Genomic DNA, 21453 nt, shown 5'->3' on the forward strand with positions numbered 1-21453 from the left:
ATTCACTTTATTTTTCGTGTATAAAAACCCTATGTTGTAGCCACAGCTAGAGCCTGAGTCCTCTCCACAGAGCCTTTGGCGTGGGTCTTGACAAGATGGTCAATAAATTCCTGATAGGGAGACTTGGTGAATATACTCTCCTTCCAGAGGCCAGGGTCAAGTAGCTGTAAGTCTTGGAGATGGAATAAAAGGTGGCCTTGGTGAAGTTGCCAAGGGTAGCAGTGCAATCCCTGGCTGAGCTGTATCAGTCATCAATACTGGCCATCAGCAGAAGCTTCTTGGGCACTGGGTTTGAGACAATGCCAGTGCTGCTTGGTGCAGGGATGAGGCACACCAGCACCCAGCCACAGTGACCTGTCACCTTGCAAGGGACAGTGTGGGTCTTGTTCCTCCAGTAGCCTCTGTGCATGGGGACAGTGGAGAGCTAGGCCAGGATGTTGGCCCATCGGATGGCAGTGGCAACCTCTTTGGAGCATTTAACATCCAGACGGACACGGCCATTGTAGTCCCTGATGGCAGTAAACACCTTCAACCTGGTGCGCAGGCCGGCGCGGGTCTGCTTCTGCACCAGCATAATCTTCAAAACTACATCATTGAGAGAGGCCCGCAGGAAAAGGTCAATGATCTCAGACTCCTTGATGGGCAGAGAGAAGGGGCAGATCTCCTCCAGGGATTTGATCTTCACATCTTTGACCAGGTGGCCCAGCTTGACGAACAGCATCGACTCCTTGTCCTCAGCCTGGCCTCCTTGAACTCTGGGACTTCAGCCCCTGCCTCAGGCCCAACCATCAAGGTGACCCAAGCCCCAGATGCCACTGACAAAGCCTCAGGGGAAGCCACCACATTTCTCCATCCCAAGGCCCCCAGGGCCTCCAGGCTCGCCCGCCACACCAGTGTCATCCGGGCATCTGCTGTTTCCTCAGAGAAGCAATTTGATTATTTTAAGTGTCATATATTATACTTCAGCTTTTCTTTTCTGAAATGTACCTATACTTAACATTTGTTTGATAGTCTTTTTAGCCTTTATGCCATACCTGGTATTTTAAAAGTTATTTAGATTGAAAGTAACAGGATAGAAGAAGTTGCCATAATAAGAACTAGAATGGCTAAATTAATGTCAAATCAAATAGACTCTACAATAAGAAATAACTCTAGAGACACAGAGGAAACTTCATAATCATGAAAGTGTCAATCAGAAAAATATAATATTTATAAATTATGTGCAACTATCAACACTGCTCCAAAAATATAATGCACAAACTGACACTATTTGAAAGAAGAAATAGACAATTTAATACCAATTTTTGAGGACTTTGGTATCTCACTATAAATATTTGACAGGATTACTACAGAGAAATTTAGCAAGAATAGGCCTGGCATGGTGGCTCACGCCTATAATCCCAGCACTTTGGGAGCTGAGGTGGGTGAATCATCTGAGGTTAGAAGTTCCAGACTAGCCTGACCAACATAGTGAAACCCTGTCTCTACCAAAAATACAAAAATTAGCCAGGCATGGTGGCAGGCACCTGTAATTCCAGCTACTCAGGAGGCGAGGCAGGAGAAACGCTTGAACCCAGGAGACACAGGTTGCAGTGAGCCAAGATTGCACCATTGTACTCCAGCCTGGGTAACAAGAGTAAAACTCCATCTCAGGAAAAAAAAAAAAAAAAAAAAAAAAAAAAGAAAGAAATACACTAAAAAGAAAAAGAAAGAAAAGAAATTCAGCAAGAATATAGAACACTTGAGTAACAACCTCAACTAAGCTGATCTAACTGCTATCTACAGAACACACCATGCAACAAGAGTAAAATACATATTACTTTTCAGCCACAGCAGGAATATTTTCCACGAGATACCATATGCTTGGCAATAAAGCAAACTTCCACAAATTTAAAAGTATTGAAATTGTCCAAAGCATATTCTTCAATCCCAATGGAAAAAATTAGAAATTAAAAATAATTTGGGGAATTATCTAAGTATGTGGATATTAAAGAACATATTGCTAAATAACACATCAAAGGAGAAATAAAGATAGAAATTAAAACTATTCTGAACTGAATGGAAATTGCATGACAACATATCAACATTTACGAAATGCAGCTAAAGTAATGCTTAGAGAAAATTTTGTAGCTTTAAACCCCAACATAGAAAAAAAAGTCTTAAATAAAAAATCTAAACTTCCACTTAAGAAACTTGTAAAGGAATAGCAAATTAAACCTAAAGAAAGAAGAAGGAAGGAAATAATAAAGATAAAATTCCAATAAAGATTGGAAACTAAGGAAACAGAAAACAGAAAAACAATAGAAAGCAATTAAAACAAAAATAGTAAGAAAGACTAGAATACTAGAATCTGACAGAAATCAACACCATTCATGATCCAAGGTTGTGCTTGAAGCCAGATTGTCTTATGGTGCCTGCCTGCACTCACAGGAGTTTGATGGTGTATTATAGATCTCTACAGTAACATGATACAGCCACTCTGTCACTACATGCCTTAATGAATAATTTTATTCGTGATCCAACTGTTAACCAATGATCCTCTCTCCACACCTATAGTTTGAAGTATGTAAAAAAAGAAATCTGGATAGCCCCGTTTGGTCTTGATCATTGCATAGGCCACTACTCAGAAATAAACTGGGATCGTTTCTGGCCATGAGCAAGAAACAACCCAAAATACTGGTTTAAACAAAATACAAGTTTATTTTTCCCACACTAGAGTTTACTAGAACTAGTTTCCATGATCCAATTGTGTACATCTCTTCCCAGCTCTACATTCAGTGATACCATATGATAGGAATATTTACTCCTCATAAATCAAAAAGCACTACAAATCAGGTCATTATACCTAAGGAACTGGTAGTTAAGCATTTACCAGCACACCGTTGTGGGTAGGGTCCCAGATCTACTGTGTTGGTTGCACATGAAAGAGCCAGTATTGTTACTTTCTTGTTGCTCTCCAAGGTCACATCATGGTGGCAGATGCTTGATAAGTTTGCATCACTATAGTTTTATTCCACAAAGCAATAAGAAGGAAAAACATAAGTTGAAGGATATCTCTTAATCAAACCCAACAAAAACTCCACACAACACTGATCCTTCTACCACACTGTCCAAAAAACCAGGCAATAGGCACAGGAAGATATAAAGAGGCCTGCAACTTGTAGCAATGTTCACCACTAAAAATGATGACTTTTGGTTAAATCAGAATGTAGACAATAGATATTTGAAGACTATTAGAATTGCTTGAACCAATCATTTAAATTGATCATCTTGCTGCCACATGTTCACTCTATATCAAGCAGCTGCAGTGAAGAGAACATGGCCAGCAAGAGAAGCACATGGACTGCTCCCTCTGCAGAGGATATGATTAGGCAGTTTATCTCAGAAGCAGGTTATGGGTAGAGCTGCCACTATGACTGGTCTGCCCAAAACAGAGATATTGGCAAAAGAAGTTGGAAGTGAGGTAGGGAGTGACAAAAAACTGATGATATACCTTTTGCCCTTATTAAGTTTGCACAGAAGATAGAGCATAAAAATCTGGTTCTTCAGGACAAATACAATTATTACAGCCCAAGCTACAGTAGACATTTGAGTAGTGTGGCAGGCAGAATAATGGCCTCACAAAGATGTCCAGCTTGTAATTCCCTGGTAATATGATATGTTCCGTAGCAAAGGGGAATTAAAGTTACAGATAGAATTAAAGTCGCTAATAAACTGATTTTAAAATAGGAAGATGATATGGTTTGGCTGTTTCTCCACTCAAATCTCACCTTGAATTACCCCATCATGTGGGATGGACCAAGCTGGAGGTAACTGAATTGTGGGGGCAGGTCTTTCCAGTACTGTTCTTATGTTAGTGAATAAGAGTCATGAAATACGATGTTTTTAAAAAGGGGAGTTTCCCTGCACAAGCTCTCTTTTTGCCTGCTGCCATCTTCATAAGATATAACTTACTCCTTCTTGCCTTCCATCATAATTATGAGTTCTCTCCAGTCATGTGGAATTATAAGTCCATTAAACCTCTTTCTTTTGTAAATTGCCCAGTCTCGGGTATTTTATCAGCAGTGTGAAAATGGACTAATACAGAAGATTAGTCTGGATTGTACAGGTGGATCCAATATAATCACAAAGATTCAGCTCATAGTAATATGATGGGAAAAATAACTCTGTGTTTACTCCCCCTCCTCATCCAATGCATCTCTTCATTTTTCTTCAATATTATGGTTGTCCTGATTTGTATCCTTAATAAGAAAATATAATCATTAATTATAGCATTTTTTGAAGTTCTTTGGGTCATTATAGAAAATTATCACACGTGAGGGGTATTATGGGAACCTCTGAATTTGTAGTCAGTCTGTCACTAGTGCAGGTGGCCTGTGGACCCAACTTGTAGCTGGGATTTGAAGTGAGGGTAGTCCTACAGAGGAAAGAGTCCTTGTGAAGTCTCTGCTAAGTCTGAGTGGTCAGTACACAAGTTGAATTTCAGTACACACTGGCATTTGAAACAGGACACTACCAAATAAAGTTTGAAAAGGGTAGTATTAAAATAAAAATACCATTTTATAAACATCCATGTAATATTTTTATAAGCTGTATTAGTTAGAAGTGGAAAATGAAAACCAAGGCCTAAAAAAGGAAAAATTACTTTAAACATGAATATGAAATTATAAAGGCTTGCACCCCATACTTCTAAGATACCAATTTAGATACTGTAGGATACATTTTTCTTTAAGGCACTTAGCCATTAGTATTCCTATGGACTCCTGGGAACCGATGCTGACTATTCTGTAACATTGAAAGCCGGTTGTTAAATCACTAGTAGCTTGAAAATCAAGTGGTGCATTATTTTATTTACTTGGCTAGACTGTCTTGAGATGCAGTCCACATATCTCCTGCTTAAAAATCATAATTTGATCCTGAAAACAAATGCAATAAGTAAAAATCTTTTAAACAGAAACTTGTGTTATTAATTGTAACTGAAAAACTTCTGATGTATTTCAGCTCAACCCAAGTTACCATTATTTTCTCTGCATTGTTCACATTACCAAATTCTAAACATATTGATTGAAACTCCCAGTTTGCATTCCAACTGCACTTAATAAATAAACCTATTATAGGACCACTACTTTTAGGGCAAAATAAAGATGATTATATGTGTAAATAGTGAAAGTTTATGACATAATGAACAGATCTAGAAGAGGTTACCTCTTTATTTCATTTGATTGGCATTAAGTACATGAAGAAAAATATTTGGAGCTTATTTAAACATGAAACAAAATTTACATTTATCTTATAATGGCATTCTCAGACTAGAAAGTGGAATATAAAGTACATTTATGAGTGCATTACTGCCTGAAACCATAATGTCAAAATCTTAATTTGTAGAGTATTAACTTTGGGGATTTTATGTTAAAAAGTTATTACATTTGAAAAATAAAACACATCCAAATAGTAGCATACTTGTCAAGAACTGTCATGGGGAACATTAGTTGAACATTAACTGAACAGTTTTTGTACAAGATAAGTGTGTAGTTCGTTGGGATTCTCTAAAGCCAGTCCTATGTAGTTTAGCCATCACTGGTATTTGAGCCAAGTAGTATCCTGGCTCCCTGGAATTTTCTCTCCCTCATTTCTTGCTACAATTTTTTTTTCTCTCATTTCTGCATTCTTGAAATTATAATCTCCAGTAAAGTATTAGCATATTAACTTTGTTCCTGATCAGTTTTCTGAGAACCCAGCAAGATGTCTTGGCCCAATAAAATTGAGACATTATTTCTTAATGTTTTATTGGAAGCCAGATAGCTAAATAAATTATTCTTTCATGGTCAATTTTGAAATAAATGTTTAAAGACTTTTTTAAGAAAAATAAGAAAAGCTGACTCTTTCACACTATTAAAAGCAAGTTGGCTATATCTATTTCTGTATCTATACATTTGTATGTTACTGTCTGAAATCATAATGTATGTGTCTATCTATCTATCTATCTATCTATCTATCTATCTATCTATAACATACGTGGGTATATGCATATACATAGACAAATACACATTATATAGACATTTATAGTTGCATATATATACACACACAGACATGCATGTGTGTGAGAAAGAGAGAGAGATAACATATACAACAGTAGCTTACTTTTAGACCTAAGCAAGAATGGTTAAAAGTGGAAGGCAATCGAAAACTGAGCAAGAAAAAGAAAGCATTTTCTGATAGCTTTCTCTGGGAGCTGGTTTGACACTTAAGGTAGATCATAGCGTTCTCCTGTAGAACAAAAACAAACTCAGAGATCAATAACTACAAAAATGCCACTCTGTGATCATGATAGAAAAAATACATACAAGCTTACTCTTCCTCAATGACACCCACTTCATGTCAGAGTGTAAACAAATTGACAAAGCTCACAGATGCCTTATTCACAAATTTCTGCTTTATGAATAGTAAGTGCCTAGTAAAATGCCACCTTTATTCCTGTACTTTTTTTTTTTTTTTGGTGAGATAGAGTTTCACTCTTGTCATCCAGGCTGCAGTGGGGTGGCACAATCTCAGCTCACCGCAACCTCTGCCTCCTGCGTTCAAGCGCTCCTCCTGCCTCAGCCTCCCAAGTAGCTGGGATTACAGGCATGTGCCACCACGCCCAGCTAATTTTGTATTTTTAGTAGAGATGGGGTTTCTCCATGTTGGTCAGGGTGGTCTCTAACTCCTGACCTCACATGATCTGCCTGCCTTGGCTTCCCAAAATGCTGGGATTACAGGCGTGAGCCACCATGCCCGGCCTATTCCTGTACTTTTAAAAACCCTGAACATCACTTGCCAAAAATGTCAGTGATCTTTGATGGTGGCTCCTAGCAGAGCAGCAACTGGAATAAAACCGTCCTAGTTTTCAGCTGAGTCGCCACGTTTTGAGGCGTGTGCATGTGTGCATGTATGTGTACCCATTTGAAAGTTATCAAAGTTGAGATACTTAAGTCCCCAGGTACAACTTAACTCCAGGAAACAGAGTTTACCAAACGTGTACTTTTTCAGAAATGAAGCTAGAACAATTCAAAAAGTAAGTCAGCAATGAACTCAAAAACAAAACCAGGACTGTTATTGTAACATATTAGATAAATTTCTGCCAGATTTGTGAAGTCCTATAGTAGCTTGCTCAGGCCTTCTTTGTCTCTGACTTTAACTAAGTAGAGGGAGAGAAAAGGAAATATAATGAGTTTTTTTCTTCTTTATTTTCTGTGATAAAAGTTTAATCCTCTTAACACATAAATACTCATCAGCTGTGCTGGATTAACATGTTTTTCTAAATGGATGTGGATGGAAGAGAGAAAAGCTGAAAAGCTGACTTACCCAGAGTCATGCAAAGTGTCAAAAATAAAATTAATAGCCCTTCTCTAAGAGAAATAAAGTGTCACTTTGTAGGACTCTATTCATGTGTTCTGACCAGCACAAATGATCTCCTTCTACAGATGACATGTTTTCACTATTGGGGAATTGAATTATTTCCTCAAAAACCATTCTAACAAATGACAGTACACTGCAATCATACTAGGAGCTAAGATTATAGAGATGTTCTTAAAGACCTTCTCATTTAGCAGAGGAGGAGGAAGAAAGAAATCAATGGTGATTAGTTATAAAGTACAATATTCAAATGATCTGAATGGAGACAATACAAATAACTGGTAGTGTCATCAGTGAATAGGTGTGTTTGGAGGTGAGAGGGTGGTGTGCCATAGGATACAGTTAAGAGTTCAGATCCCAAATTTCAACTAAGTTACAATCTTGGTCTTTCCTGGTGTTTGTGTAAACTTGGGCCAGCTACCTGCTTTTGTGGAGCTTATATTCTAGCCAGAAATAGAAATAATAATAATAATAATAATAATAATAATAAAGTAACAAGTAAGTAAATAATAAAGATTTTAAAAAGGAAGATCAGAATAAAGGATGGGAATTTCACGGTTGGAATGCTGCTTACAACAATAAGGAGGATAGTCATTAGTAATGGAGAGGGTACTTATAGAGAAGTGAGTGTGAAAGTGATTAAGGTGGCAGAATCATGTAATATGTTTAGGAGCAAACCACAGAAATTTACTGTGGCTAAAGCTTGGTGAGCGAGTGGAGATTGGTAAGATTTGAGGTCAAGGAGCCATGGGCGGCCAAGTCTTATATGACTGTTTCAGAAGTTGTAAGAACAGGAGCAGTCATTTCAGGACTTTAGTCAAGAAGAACTGGCATTCTTTTAGCAAATATAAGAGAAACATTCTTAAGTCATCAACCTATAGATAAGCTAAAGAATTCTGATCATAGATCACTTTATGATTTTCAGCATGTAATTTTAAAAGGGTTTGGAGCAATAAATGTTATTGCTATAAAAATATACCTTTTAACACCATCTAGGTCAACATATGAACATTATTTTATTACATGCATCTACAAAGATGCAAAATGTTTTATATTATCATTGAAATGTGTCTTCTTTGAAAAATAATCAAAAATGATCCACAGGCTAATTAATTACAAAATTAACCAATAAAAATACCTGTGTCAACATCTTAGGGGATGTGTTTCCAATAACACATTATTCCCACGTTTAGTCAAATGATAACTAAATTCAGATCTTAAAGTCACAATAAAAAAAAAAGATACTTAAGTATATATACATATTGTTGTTATGGAGGAATTGTAATAAGGTGATTAAAAATATATTTTCAAGATAAAAAATACATGTATATTACATTAACATAAATTTGGTAGCAGAAATAGAATAGAAATATAATTCAAGGTTAAAAATGGGAAATTTTGAACTATTACATAGATTTTTAAATGGATGATGGCACATATCAAATCTCTATGGTATTTATATTTCAATGAATAAATTTTAAGGAATATTGTCAATTTCATTTTAGAACATAAGCATTTGGAATAAAACAGAAAAATATATTATTTACAACTATTTAAATTTATAATGAAAAATTTTTGTGTTAATAAACTGTTGTATTAAAAAAAAAAAAAAGTTTTACAAACTTATTTAGGAGTGAAAGGGAAGAGTTCCAGGCTGGGCGCAGTGGCTCAGGCCTGTAATCCCAGCACTTTCGGAGGCTGAGGTGGGTGCATCACTTGAGGTCTGGAGTTCAAGACCAGTCTGGCCAACATGGGGAAACCTCATCTCTACTAAAATACAAAAGTTAGCTACTCAGGAGGCTGAGGCAGGAGAACTGCTGAAACCCGGGAGGTGGCGGTTGCAGTGAGCAGAGATCGTGTCACTACGCTCCAGCCTGGGTGACAGAGTGAGACTCCGTCTCAAAACAAAAGAAAGAGGAGAGTTCCCTGATTCCCCTCACAGGACATGTGACAGCGATGTGGCTCATCTGTTTCGTCACTGTTCAAACCCCTTACGGGATGGGGAGCACGCAGACAGACAGGTGCAGGAGCCCAGGTGGGTGCGTGTTACAATGCACCCTTTTAGCCTTGCTATCCGTGGACAGCTTAAGTGTTAACCAGCTCAATGAAGCCATTGCCTTTCTGCAAGGGCAGAGGGCCAGTGTGACAGTTTTCTGTATCCCGAGCTCTTGTTCAGCGTCCTGGAAGAATTGGGTCACACACAGGCTAGAGGAATGGTGAATGTGAGGTTTTATTGGGTGGCGGAGCTGGCTCTTGGTGGGATGGATGAGGAGCTGGACAGGAGATGAAGTAGGAGGGTGATTTTCTCCTGGAGTTTGCTGTCCAGGGACCAATTCTCCAACTGTCTCCAGCCAAACTTCTCTCAACATTCAGATGCTCCTTCTCTTCTCTCTTTCTCTGCCACGCTGTTCATCTGCTCATCTTGTCTTCTGCTTCTGGAACCTAGGGGTCAGGGTTTATATGTGTACAGGATAGGGGGTGTGTCAAGTCAAAAAGTGACTTTTTGGGTGCAAAAACAGGAATGCCTGTTCTCACTTAGGGCCACAAGTATCTAGGCTTGAAGGAGAGGCCTTTGCCAGGAAACCACCCTCTTCTGCCAGTGTTTACTTGTCTCCTCTCCATATCAGGGACACTCATATAAAGTGTTGAAGCCCCCCACAAATTAATAAATGGCAATAGAATCACCATTGTCTTGTGTCCACTCTTTAAAAATGCATTAAAAATTTCTCTATTAAATATATTTGCTTTAGATTTTGAATCTAATGTGTTAACTTTCATTTTTTAATCTTTACCTTGTTTAATTTTGTTCTTGTATATTGTCTGACTTCCCACTAAGTTATTTGGATCTAAAAATTAACATTCATGTTCTATTCCTGAAACCTGAAATAGTCTGGAACATTTTACATTCTAAATAAAAATTCATTAAATAAAGTAATATAATTAATTAATATTTAAATAAATATTTAAATGACTTTTTAAATGTAATTATTGATTCACAAGTGTTTGTTTTCATAATTATTCATGAAACAGTCTAGACTACCAGAATTTGTACTAATAACATTAATAAAAGAAGCGTAATAATGCTAACGTAAAATAAAGTTGATGAATACATTAATTAGTAAGAACAGTAAGAAAAAACAAAGTCATCATTTCATTTGTGATGAAATGGAATTTACTGGCATTATAAGTTACAGGACAATTTTGGAGGCAATGATATGGGGAAAAATTAAACCAGAAAAAAAGCAATAATGTGTTTTTGTTAAACCTGTGGCTTTTGAGATAAATGTACCCTAAAACCATTTAGGTATGTGTTGAGCATTTGCATATATTAAAAAGAGGCTAATCACAGAAGGAGTGACCCAATGTCTTTCTAAAGTTCACATTACTTGGTGAATATAGTTATTTGCCCACCAGCATACATTCATGGGTACCTACAAACCTATTTGATTCAGACACCTGGTAGATATTTGATATGAACAGATGTTTGAGACACAGAAATCAAAGACAACATTCCTTTATGCAAAGAGCTCAAGAGTCCAGAGGAGTCAGATATGTAAACCAGCAATTACTACTTAGGCTAATGGAGGTAAAGAGGAAAATAAGAGATAGAGAAACAGAGAGAAAGGTAGTTGGTATTCAGAAATGATACAGTTGCTTAGGTGATGCCTCAGCTTGTTCTTAAAAGACATATAAAACATAATTAAAACTAAAGTGTAGAAATGGAGTTCTAGTTCTATGTTTGTTAAGGAAGCTTCAAGAAGGATCATGGAGTGTTTGGTGAACAACAAGAGGTCTGGTGGTCTTTAGAACAGAGGAATATTCATTCTACTTTATACTCCTTATTGTGTAGGCCATGTCCTATTGTGTAGGACAGACTAGATCTTGGAGAGTCTTGTATACCTGTTTAAATTTGGATTTTATTATTCATGCTAACAGACATGTATGACAGTAGCATAATCAAATCTGTAGTTTATAAAGATCATTTTTTCCTGAGAATGGAGGACAGAATGAAAAAAAGTGGGAGTTAGTGACAAAAGCAACAAAGATTATTCAAAAACTAATGCCAGACTTCTTCTTCTGACAGAATATCAGAGACTGATATTACACCCTCAAATGACACAACTAAACAGGAAAAAAAAGTAAGTATATGGAACAACAATTTTCATACATTTATTAACAGGCAGTGTAGAACAATGCTCCTTGAGAGAAGAGTAATAAAGGGAAACCAGGAGTTGGACAAAAGAAGAAGAATACTAACAGCAAATTTAGGAAAATAAAAAATAATTATTATTTAAGAAAATAAACTGGATTTTAGTTTTTTTTTTTTTTTTTTTTGAGACGGAGTCTCGCTCTGTCGCCCAGGCTGGAGTGCAGTGGCCGGATCTCAGCTCACTGCAAGCTCCGCCTCCCGGGTTCACGCCATTCTCCTGCCTCAGCCTCCCCAGTAGCTGGGACTACAGGCGCCCGCCACCTCGCCCGGCTAGTTTTTTTTTGTATTTTTTAGTAGAGACGGGGTTTCACCGTGTTAGCCAGGATGGTCTCGATCTCCTGACCTCGTGATCCGCCCGTCTCGGCCTCCCAAAGTGCTGGGATTACAGGCTTGAGCCACCGCGCCCGGCTAGTTTTTTTTTTTAAACATAAGTCAAAGTACAATGTATGAAACAATATCATAAAACTTGGGAAAAGAGAAGTATATATATTGTTGTGAAGTTCTTAAACTACATGAAAAGTAGTTAATATTGCCTGAAGATACATTATAAAATACTTTAAATAAAAACCTTCTATTGCCTCATAAAATCTAAAATATTTTCTATATTATCCTTAGCAAGAAAAAAAAAAAAGTTGCTGAGCCCTGCTATAAACCCTAAAGTAACTACCAAAATCTGGGAGAAGGGATAAGGCAATATATAAGATAAAATGAAGTCATAATATATATTCAATTAATTCAGATGAAGGTAGAAATAGAAAGAAAAGGGAATGAAGAACAGATTGAAAAATTTGAAAGTACTTAAAATCTGAAAATAAAGTAACAACAATAATTTTTAAAAATAGAAGTCAAAAGAGAAAAAAATCAATGAAGCCAGTGGCTTAAGGTTTGAGATGATCAATAAATCTGATAAATGCTAGATAGATTAATTGGTTGAAAAAAATATAAACTCCATATACTAAGATTGAGAATATCACTTTAAATCCCCATGAAAATTAGGACAATAAAAAGAGAACATTATGAACATCTTTGAGCCAATAATTTTGACAAAGACAAAATATTTGAAAGATTAACAAGTGTCAATATTTGACAATTAACAAGTGTCACCAAAAAAAAAAAAAAAAAAAAAAAAAAAAAAACCACCATTCTGTTTACTTTCTAGTAAAAAGTCTTCCACAAAGCAAACTTCACCCTGAAAAGGAAAGTTGGGTGGAGAGAGAACATAAAAACAGACCTAAAATTTAAAGCATATATAATTAAAAAAAAAATTAAAAAATGCAATGTGTATAATGGTCAATAATTTAATCTAGAATTTGGGTAACCAAAACCAAGAACAGAGTTGAGAAGATGTAAAAGTTTCAAACTTAAAACTTGAATGCTTAGTAAGAACTATTCACAAATCCCAAAGAAGTTGTAGACATCATCCCCAAATACAAGACATGACAAATTTAAGCTGGTTTATTTCAGCAAGTTCAATGAAAGTTTTATTTTTGTAAGTCTGAATGGGAGTTAGAGATAAAATAAGGCAATGATACTGGCTAGTCACAGTGATAAGCAGTTGATCTCATTCTAGCTCTCAAAAAGCAAGGGTAGAAGCAGTTACCATAAAGAGACCTGTATAAAAAGAATTCCCATGTATGCAGAAGGGTCAATGAATAAAGCCCAAGGTGAAATAAAACTGTCTGTCAATCCAAGATAAGCCTCTGCCTCTTCATCTAATTGTATTATTTAAATTTCAATCCCACGTTCCTTCTTTGACTACAGCTTTCAGAATTCACTTGACCAGCTTCCTGCTGTCCTGTAGAGGGACCAGGTTTTCGGTCCAGACATGTGCCTGTGACTCTCCCACAGTACCGTGCATATATTTCCTTTACATCGGGTGTTATTTGCAGCAAAGTCCTATTTAAGTCTGTTAGACTTAAGATGCGGAAATGTTACATTTCACGGCAATAACTACAACCTACATTATAGGACAGGCAGTTTGCATCCCAAGCACATTATGTTACTCATTTTATTTTTCACAACAGTCGTATTATTATGTCCATGATTCAGAGGAGGAAACTCAGCTGTGGAAAGGAAGTTGAGCAGTAGCCCAGTACTGGAGTTAAAACGCCATACCTATAGCCGAGATTTGTACTCAGGTGGTCAGGCTCCAGAGTTGGAGGATTAAAGTTAACGTTATGCTGACTAACTCAATGGTTTTTTGGGAATTTTCTTCAGGTTTTGAAATAAATACATTGATATTTTTCCATTGTTGATTGTTGCGAAGAGAAACAATTTTTGCTCATTTTCTGTAACAAAGTAACGGTGAGATCATAGATATTGCCCGTGTGCTATTTTCCACCTAAGACTTCAAAGAGCTCAATAAATATTATTTTATTAGCTGTCTTATCATCTCTTTATCAAACAATCTGTCATTGAAGTAGGTAGATAATTAAAACCAGATGAATTAATGACTTCTCCAAGGTCAAGACACAAATTTGGAAGACAATGGAGAAAAAAATAAAGTGCAATAAATGTCCACATCCTTGCCACTGTTACTAAATATCAGCTGAAATTATTTCTAAGATACTGTTCTTATCATTAAGTTTCTGAATGGAGAGTTGGATCCTAGGTCAGCAAGTACTTCCTTCCTATTGCAATAATACAAACAGCCCTTTCATTTGTGTGATGTTTTATAATTTTGTCTCATACTTTGCTTATATGTGATTTCACATCAGTATTTTGACTCTTACTTTACAAGCTGGGGGACTGTGGCTAATAATAATGAGAACTGCAGTTTACCGAACATTAACTATAGGCTTGATATTTTGTGTATTTTATCTATTTGTTAACAAGCAAACTCCACGCCACCTATACTAGTACTATTTGCATTTTATAGTTAAGTAATTGTCACTCAAAGAAGTTAAGGAGCCTATCTAAGACCAGACTTCCAGTAAGTGGCAAAGCTGGGATTTTTAACTCTGCCTGTCTAATGCCAAAACTATGCATAGAATCACACAGAATCAGGTCACATATCTAGTGAGTAGTAAAACCAAACACAAATCCAGGCACTGAGTGAGAGAGAGTGAATATAGCAAATCTGGGTCTAAATATGATCTCCAATGCCACCACTGCCCCACTGTTGGTAACAGCACCATTATCAGTAGTACTTATTGAGAATGAGTTATGTGCTTGGCACTGTGATAAGAACTTTGCACACACCAAGTCATTTAATCTTTACTACAACCCTGTGAGGTAACTGCTCTTATGAGTCTCATTTTATTAATAATAAAGCTAGCTAAATCAAGGCAACATGGCTACTAAGTGATATCTCCTGCACCAAATCACTTTTGTTGACTATACTCAAATCCCCAAACCGAAAAGCAGCTAATTCCTCTCCCTCCATCTTATTAAAAGTAAGAACTTAAAGTATAATAATAATAATAAATAAAAACTATTTAAATTACCTAATTCTGTCTGAATGTAAATTTTGAAAAGAAACAGAAGTCAATGATACCTAAAAGCTGTGCTAGCATTCAGAACAAGACAGGCTGTAGTACTGCACGTTTGAACACAGTCTCACAAAATACCGTCATCTGACAAGGTCACTCTGAGATGGTGATCAAGTAAGACAAAGACAAAATAAAACAAAGCAAAAAACAAGTCCACTTCATGATATTGTCTGAACACTGACAGAAAAGAAGTTCCCTGCAAACATATCCTCCCCCACCCATTGTGAGTGATGAATACAAAATTACCAATCATAGCTTTAGCCTAACTCTATTCTTTCTTCCTGCCAGGTAAAATGCATCAAGATTCTCATTCATTGAACTGCTCTAAGCCAGAGCAAAGCATCACTTTCTTGAACTCTTTCCGAAACTACCTAATAGAAGCTCAGTCCTATAATAAATTTTCCTCATAATAAAACAATCTTATTGAGATGTCTCTTGGTATTCCATGATATACATTTCTCCTAGATGCCAGAAGTAATAAACTCAAATGTGTTCAATTACAGGTGTATTTCTGGTGGTCTTTCATTGAAGAGCATTGACTATCTGAACCTATTTTTTTTAGCTACTCCCTCTTCTGTGTATAGTAAAACTTCCATAATCTGTTGGAAAAAAACATATATCAAACTTAAGCTTCTGAAAAGAAGTTGCAAAAAGCCCTGTGAACTTTTTAAAATAGAGTTTGGAAATGAGGAGTAGCAAGAAGCCTGAATTATATAGTTTTATTTTTAGGTTTTTATGTTTTGCTCAGTCCATGCTCAAATAAAGAAAAATATGAAGAAATTCTGGGTCCTACGAGGGCATAAATGCTACATCTTATTAATCCTTATTTTCTCCCCATTAACTAATACATTTCATATTATAAACCTGGTGCTTAAATTTAACTTAAAAATTGATACTGAGAAATTATGGAATTACAATGTGCAGTAAATTGGAATTCCTTGTCTGTGTCAGAATTTCAGCTTCTGGATCATATTTCATGGTGGCTTTAGGGATGTTGTTTAGCCTCCGTGTGTTTCTTTTCCATCGATTATAACAGCTTTACTTCCCCTCCATCCTTCAAAAGTATCAGAGTGCTAATCAAGCCAAGGTATGTTATTAGAACAAAAAACAAAAAATCTGTGTAATCAATTTCTTTCAAAGGTGCATTACCTATTTTCCTCTGATAGTTTTTTCATTGAATAACTGAGATCTAACATAAACCCTAGTTGTTGTTTAGTGAGTAAGATGATTGCCTTAGACAGCGTAGAAAGAGAGTATAATGAATTACAATTAAAAATAGAATATCAAATGGACAAAAAAGTGACAATAAATACTTTCTTATTTGGGAGTTGAAGTGTTGAAGTATCACTGTGATAAATCCCACAAGGCAATAAATGGAAAGAATAGAAATCTCAATATTTGTAGTCTAGAATGCAGCTCAAAAGCACAGCAGCTAAACTTCAAGGCAATACAAACAATGGGAATGAAACTTTGGGACCTATTTCAAGTGAATGAAACCAAAGTCTGTCATGGAACAAACTCACACCTAGTTCCTACTACTGGAGAGAAAATGAAATGATAACAGCTTCCATTACTTTCAAATTTCATGAAAGCAACAGAAATAGAGTGAAGTAGAATTTCAAATGTGATCTGAAAAAACGTCAAATGGCATATTTGATGTGGTCTGCTTTATTATTGGTTAGCATGTATGATTTCTTTCAGTTCTCACAATAGCCCAACCTTGGACCTGGCTTTGGGTTGGGAAAGTCTCTGCTACATATGATCAAGCATCTATGATTTTAAAAATCGACACATATATATGTATATATGTATTTATGTATCTTGATCACATAGCTTATATATCTATGTATAATATCTGAATTATATAAAAATATATCATATATATTTTTATTAACATGTAGACATTTGGTCATTATATGTTTTATGTTATATATACACACATTATGTAAAAGCGCATGTGTCTACAACATTAACTCATTTTTCTTACAAGAAAAATACTCATTCAGTATTTAATGGGTGATTATTGGCTTAGTTTTATTTATTTCAGTATCATATATAGATGCAAGTGTGGAAGATCTGATTTGAGGAAACAGATGGCTTTGTCAATCTCATTATAACCTCTTGGTTTTTTTTTGATCTGAGCCTTTGGATTAAATGCACAATCAACAATTCCTTGTATGCTTTTATTTCTGGGTTTCATGGAAGAATAACAGAAAACCCCGAGGCAAGTGCATGACTGCCCCCAACCAATGAAGAAATAAAATAACCTGTGTCAATATTCTCTTCAGTGGAAGTTCAACAATGTAGATTTTCCTATAAGAAACTACATTTAAATAAAACTAAAGTAATACACTAAAAATAAAAGTGAAAAATAGGCAATGTAACCACCAGGAAATTGGTAAAATAGTGTTTCAAAATTTTTCATTGAAAAAATTTAAATTTGAATCTTAGATAAGTTAGAGCATGCCTTGATTGTATGGTCTGGTTAATCATAGCAGTTACAGCTCCAATACTTGGCACACATCATATTTGATAAATATTAGTCTAATTAAAGATTGTCAAGAGATTAGTTTTGATCTCTAAATGTTTACTTGGATTAGATAGGGCTGTATCTTAAATTATGCATACAAAGTAAGTTTAAGATGCCAATTTATTGCTGGGGACAATGTGATATACAGGAAAAAAAAAAGAAGAAGAATTATAGGTGACTGGACAGGAAATCAAGACATGAAATAGAATCTTCTCCTACCACTGTTTACCTTGAGCCATTTACTGGATCCCAATTTTCTCATTAAAAGCAAAAACAAATGTTGATTTGAGTTCAAGTTGTCTCAGCTACTCATTAGCATATTTCCTTGGACAACTTGTGTAGCATTCATGAGCCTCATTTGTTTTTACCTGTAAAATTGAGATGAATATTCCTATTTCACAAAAAGTAGTGGTGAAGACTAAATTATACTTTATATGTGAAAAGCATTATGTAACCAATGAAATATTAAATGGAAATATGTTTTTCTTATTAGATAATATAATCAAATTCTTCCTCTTTGGAGAGGTCTTCTTTGACTTTGAGGCTTTTTGAACTCTGTGTATTCTCACATTACACTCTGCTTACTCCTGCTGAGGGAGATAGGAAGTACACATTTGGAATCCGTTAGACTAGATTCTAAAGAACAATAACACAGGGCATAACATGCCTGTATAGTAAAAGCCCTATATGTTTTATATAATGACAGAATTCTGTTATAGTAACTCAAGTTCTATTTCTTCACCTTTACAATCCTTTATGTCTAGTTTTATGCTGAATATATGTTTTAAAAGCATAAGTATCTATATGTTTAAGTATAACATGGAAGAGAATAATAGAAAGAGAAGAGACATGCCTTGTAAAGATAAGTAGGGTCCTTGGCCCAGGACCTTTAAACTAATAAGGAGGATTTTTGTTTACATAAATTACGGTGGGGGCATGTATTTAATAAAACTCCACAACGGGGAAAGGAGTAAAGTTTATAGACAGTGATAAAGAATTATTATACTAGGGTTCTGATAAGAATGGAGGTGGGACTGGGAGGTTGGATTAAACAAATATATATAAGAGAAAATCAACAGGTCTTGGTGATATGGGAAAAGGGGAAGAAGTAGAAATAAGGGATGAAAGACTCTTGGGTTTAAAAATCAGATGTCTTAGAAGTTGAGGATTCCAGGAAATACAGAAAGATGATCAGAGAGAAAAAGGAAAACGCTGATTTGAGTTCAAGCTCTATCTCAGCTACTTACTACTAGCTGTATGTCCTCAGGCAACTTATATCATATTCTTGAGCTTCAGTGTGTTCCAGTTTGCCTTGTAGATATTCAAAAGAATCCTTGGAAAGGGACACACATATGGGAGTCATCTTATAATGGTAGAGGTCAAAACCATAAAAATGAAAATAAGCTCACCTTGGTTTGAAAAAAAAAAAAATAAGAATCAAAGACTGAACCTCAGGGAATGCCAGTTTAAAAGAGAAGAGAAGAAAGAAAATCCAGGAAGAAAACAAAAGCTGACCTACAAGAGAGAGTCTAGTGAAATTGTTTGTTCTTATCAAAGACTACTGTGGTTGGAACTCAGTGTGAATTGCCCTATGCTAAGTGTGCCTGCTATTTTCACTGCTGGATTTTTAAAAATTATATATTGACCCTCCAAAACCCATGAAATCAACTTCTGGATTTGAATTTCCCTGTGACAAAGAAGAGAGGATGTTTTGGAAAATTAAGGTCAATAATTCCCCAAGAAGAAAAGATATCTGGGCCCGGCGCAGTGGCTCATGCCTGTAATTCCAGCACTTTGGGAGGTCAAGGTGGGTGGATCACCTGAGGTCAGGAGTTCAAGGCCAGCCTGGCCAACATAGTGAAACCCCATCTCTACTAAAAATACAAACATTAGCTGGGCGTGGTTGTGGGCAGTGGCAATCCCAGCTAATCGGGAGGGTTAGGGACAAGAATTTCTTGAACCTGGGAGACGGAGGTTGCAGTGAGCCGAGATCCTGCCACTGAACTCCAACCTGGGCAACAGAGTGAGACTCTGTATCAAAAAAAAAAAAAAAAAAAAAAGATATCTGATAAGAGGATGAAACATAACATAATTCAAGATGTACTTCTTAAATGCTACATATGTTTCCAAAACTGTAGAGTTTATTTCTCAAGATATAGTTTGCTCATACATCTATCCCTTCTAAGATAGGTAACTTTTTTCCACTTAGAGACAATGAACAGGTAAATTAAACTTGAAATTATGTTTGTATATAAAATATAAATAGATACATGGGACTGACTTCACTTGAATATGTCTAAACAAAGATTATTTTGACTTTTTTTCTAAATTCATAAGAATGATGAAGATTTTTTTACTTTACACTGACATGCCTAGAAGACAGTAATGAAATTTGAGTTGGGACAAAGATTTTCTCTTTCCCTGGTTTCAAAAGAGGAAGTTTTATCATAATAGGTTTTGAAGTGATGCAAACCGACTTTGAACGCCCATCTCCATTTTAATAGTAACTAAGTGACTGAGCAAATTAACCTCTCTGTGACCACTTCCTCCTCTGGGAAAAAAAAAAAAAAAAAAACAATGATAGAAATGTTTGGTGTTCTCAACTTCTGTGATGGGCACATGAGATCATGAATGTGAACATGTCATGCCAACAAAAGGTATTTACAAGTTAGAATGACATATACTATGTATGTTTATATGTACCTATTAGAAAATCATCATATGGCATTATAGAGAATGCATCTTAAATGATTAATTTTTAACAGAACTGAAAAGCTATCATTAGAAAACTCTAGCAAGAACAAAATGAAATGCTATTTTGTAAATGGAAGTCAGACTACTCTTTCATTCCTCATTTTCTCTTACCAAATTACATGCAGTTTATATGAGTTGACTATGCCTACTTAAATTTTTGTCACTTTTACCATTAACTAAGGGAGTGCTGTCCAGTTTGCAAATATTACTGCTCAGCTGGTTAGGTGTCATGAAGTTTAAAATACACTATTTCTATTATGCATACATATTTATTACTTCAATTCCATTAAAAGCAGTAAATGAAGGATTCGCAGATGCATTTTCTCTTCATGATACACCTTTGCAAGAGGGTGGAGTTATGTCTCTATATGCATGTGTATATGTATGTACATGTATATGTATGCGTATGTGTATGCATATGTGTATGTGTGGCCTGGCCTTGCCCCACCTTGCCTCTCCATATAATACTTCCCACTCCCAACCTTCAGTAGGCGTCCCTTAGTTAACTGGACACTGAGAAGCAACAGGGCCCGGAGGAGGCTGGAAAGCCAGAGAGGGATGGAAGGATGCCCCCTGCAGGCAAAAGCATGAGATTCAGCCCATGAGCTACCTGCTGCCTCTCCTGCAGGCATTGGTGCACAGCACCAGGTGAGTCCTGGAGCTCCAGTGACCTCAGTCAAGGACTGCTGCCCTGCGAGGTTGGTTCGACTGAGGGCCGCCAATGGGGGCCAATACACTTCAGCTGCTTGCATGTCTCACTTAAGTTAGAGGGTCCCTCTACGATTCAGAATTTGAAATAATTGTTGGAAAGCATGGCACTTTTCTGATTATCCTAGCCCCCAGGAGAACATGTCCTGACAACTCCCAGTGCTGGGATCAATGACTTTTCTTTCCAAAGATGTTTCCCTCCAGATAACAGAGAAACTAAAAATAATGAAACAGAATCCAGATATAAAATGAGAAATTAACACCAAGTAAAGTTCTTAAACTGGGGCAGTCTCATTCTCAGTGGACTTTACTCTCTGACAAGTTATTGATAGTAGGGTGCAAGAAGCCAGAGAGAGCCAACTGGT

General features: G+C 36.1%; 1 pseudogene; it reads right to left on the reverse strand.

The window, feature by feature from the left end:
• Window positions 1-244: 244 nt before the first annotated feature.
• Window positions 245-21132, reverse strand: LOC112605871 (annotated as a pseudogene).
• Window positions 21133-21453: the final 321 nt, after the last annotated feature.

This window comes from Theropithecus gelada, chromosome 14, assembly GCF_003255815.1.
Source record: "Theropithecus gelada isolate Dixy chromosome 14, Tgel_1.0, whole genome shotgun sequence".
Lineage (NCBI taxonomy): Eukaryota > Metazoa > Chordata > Mammalia > Primates > Cercopithecidae > Theropithecus > Theropithecus gelada.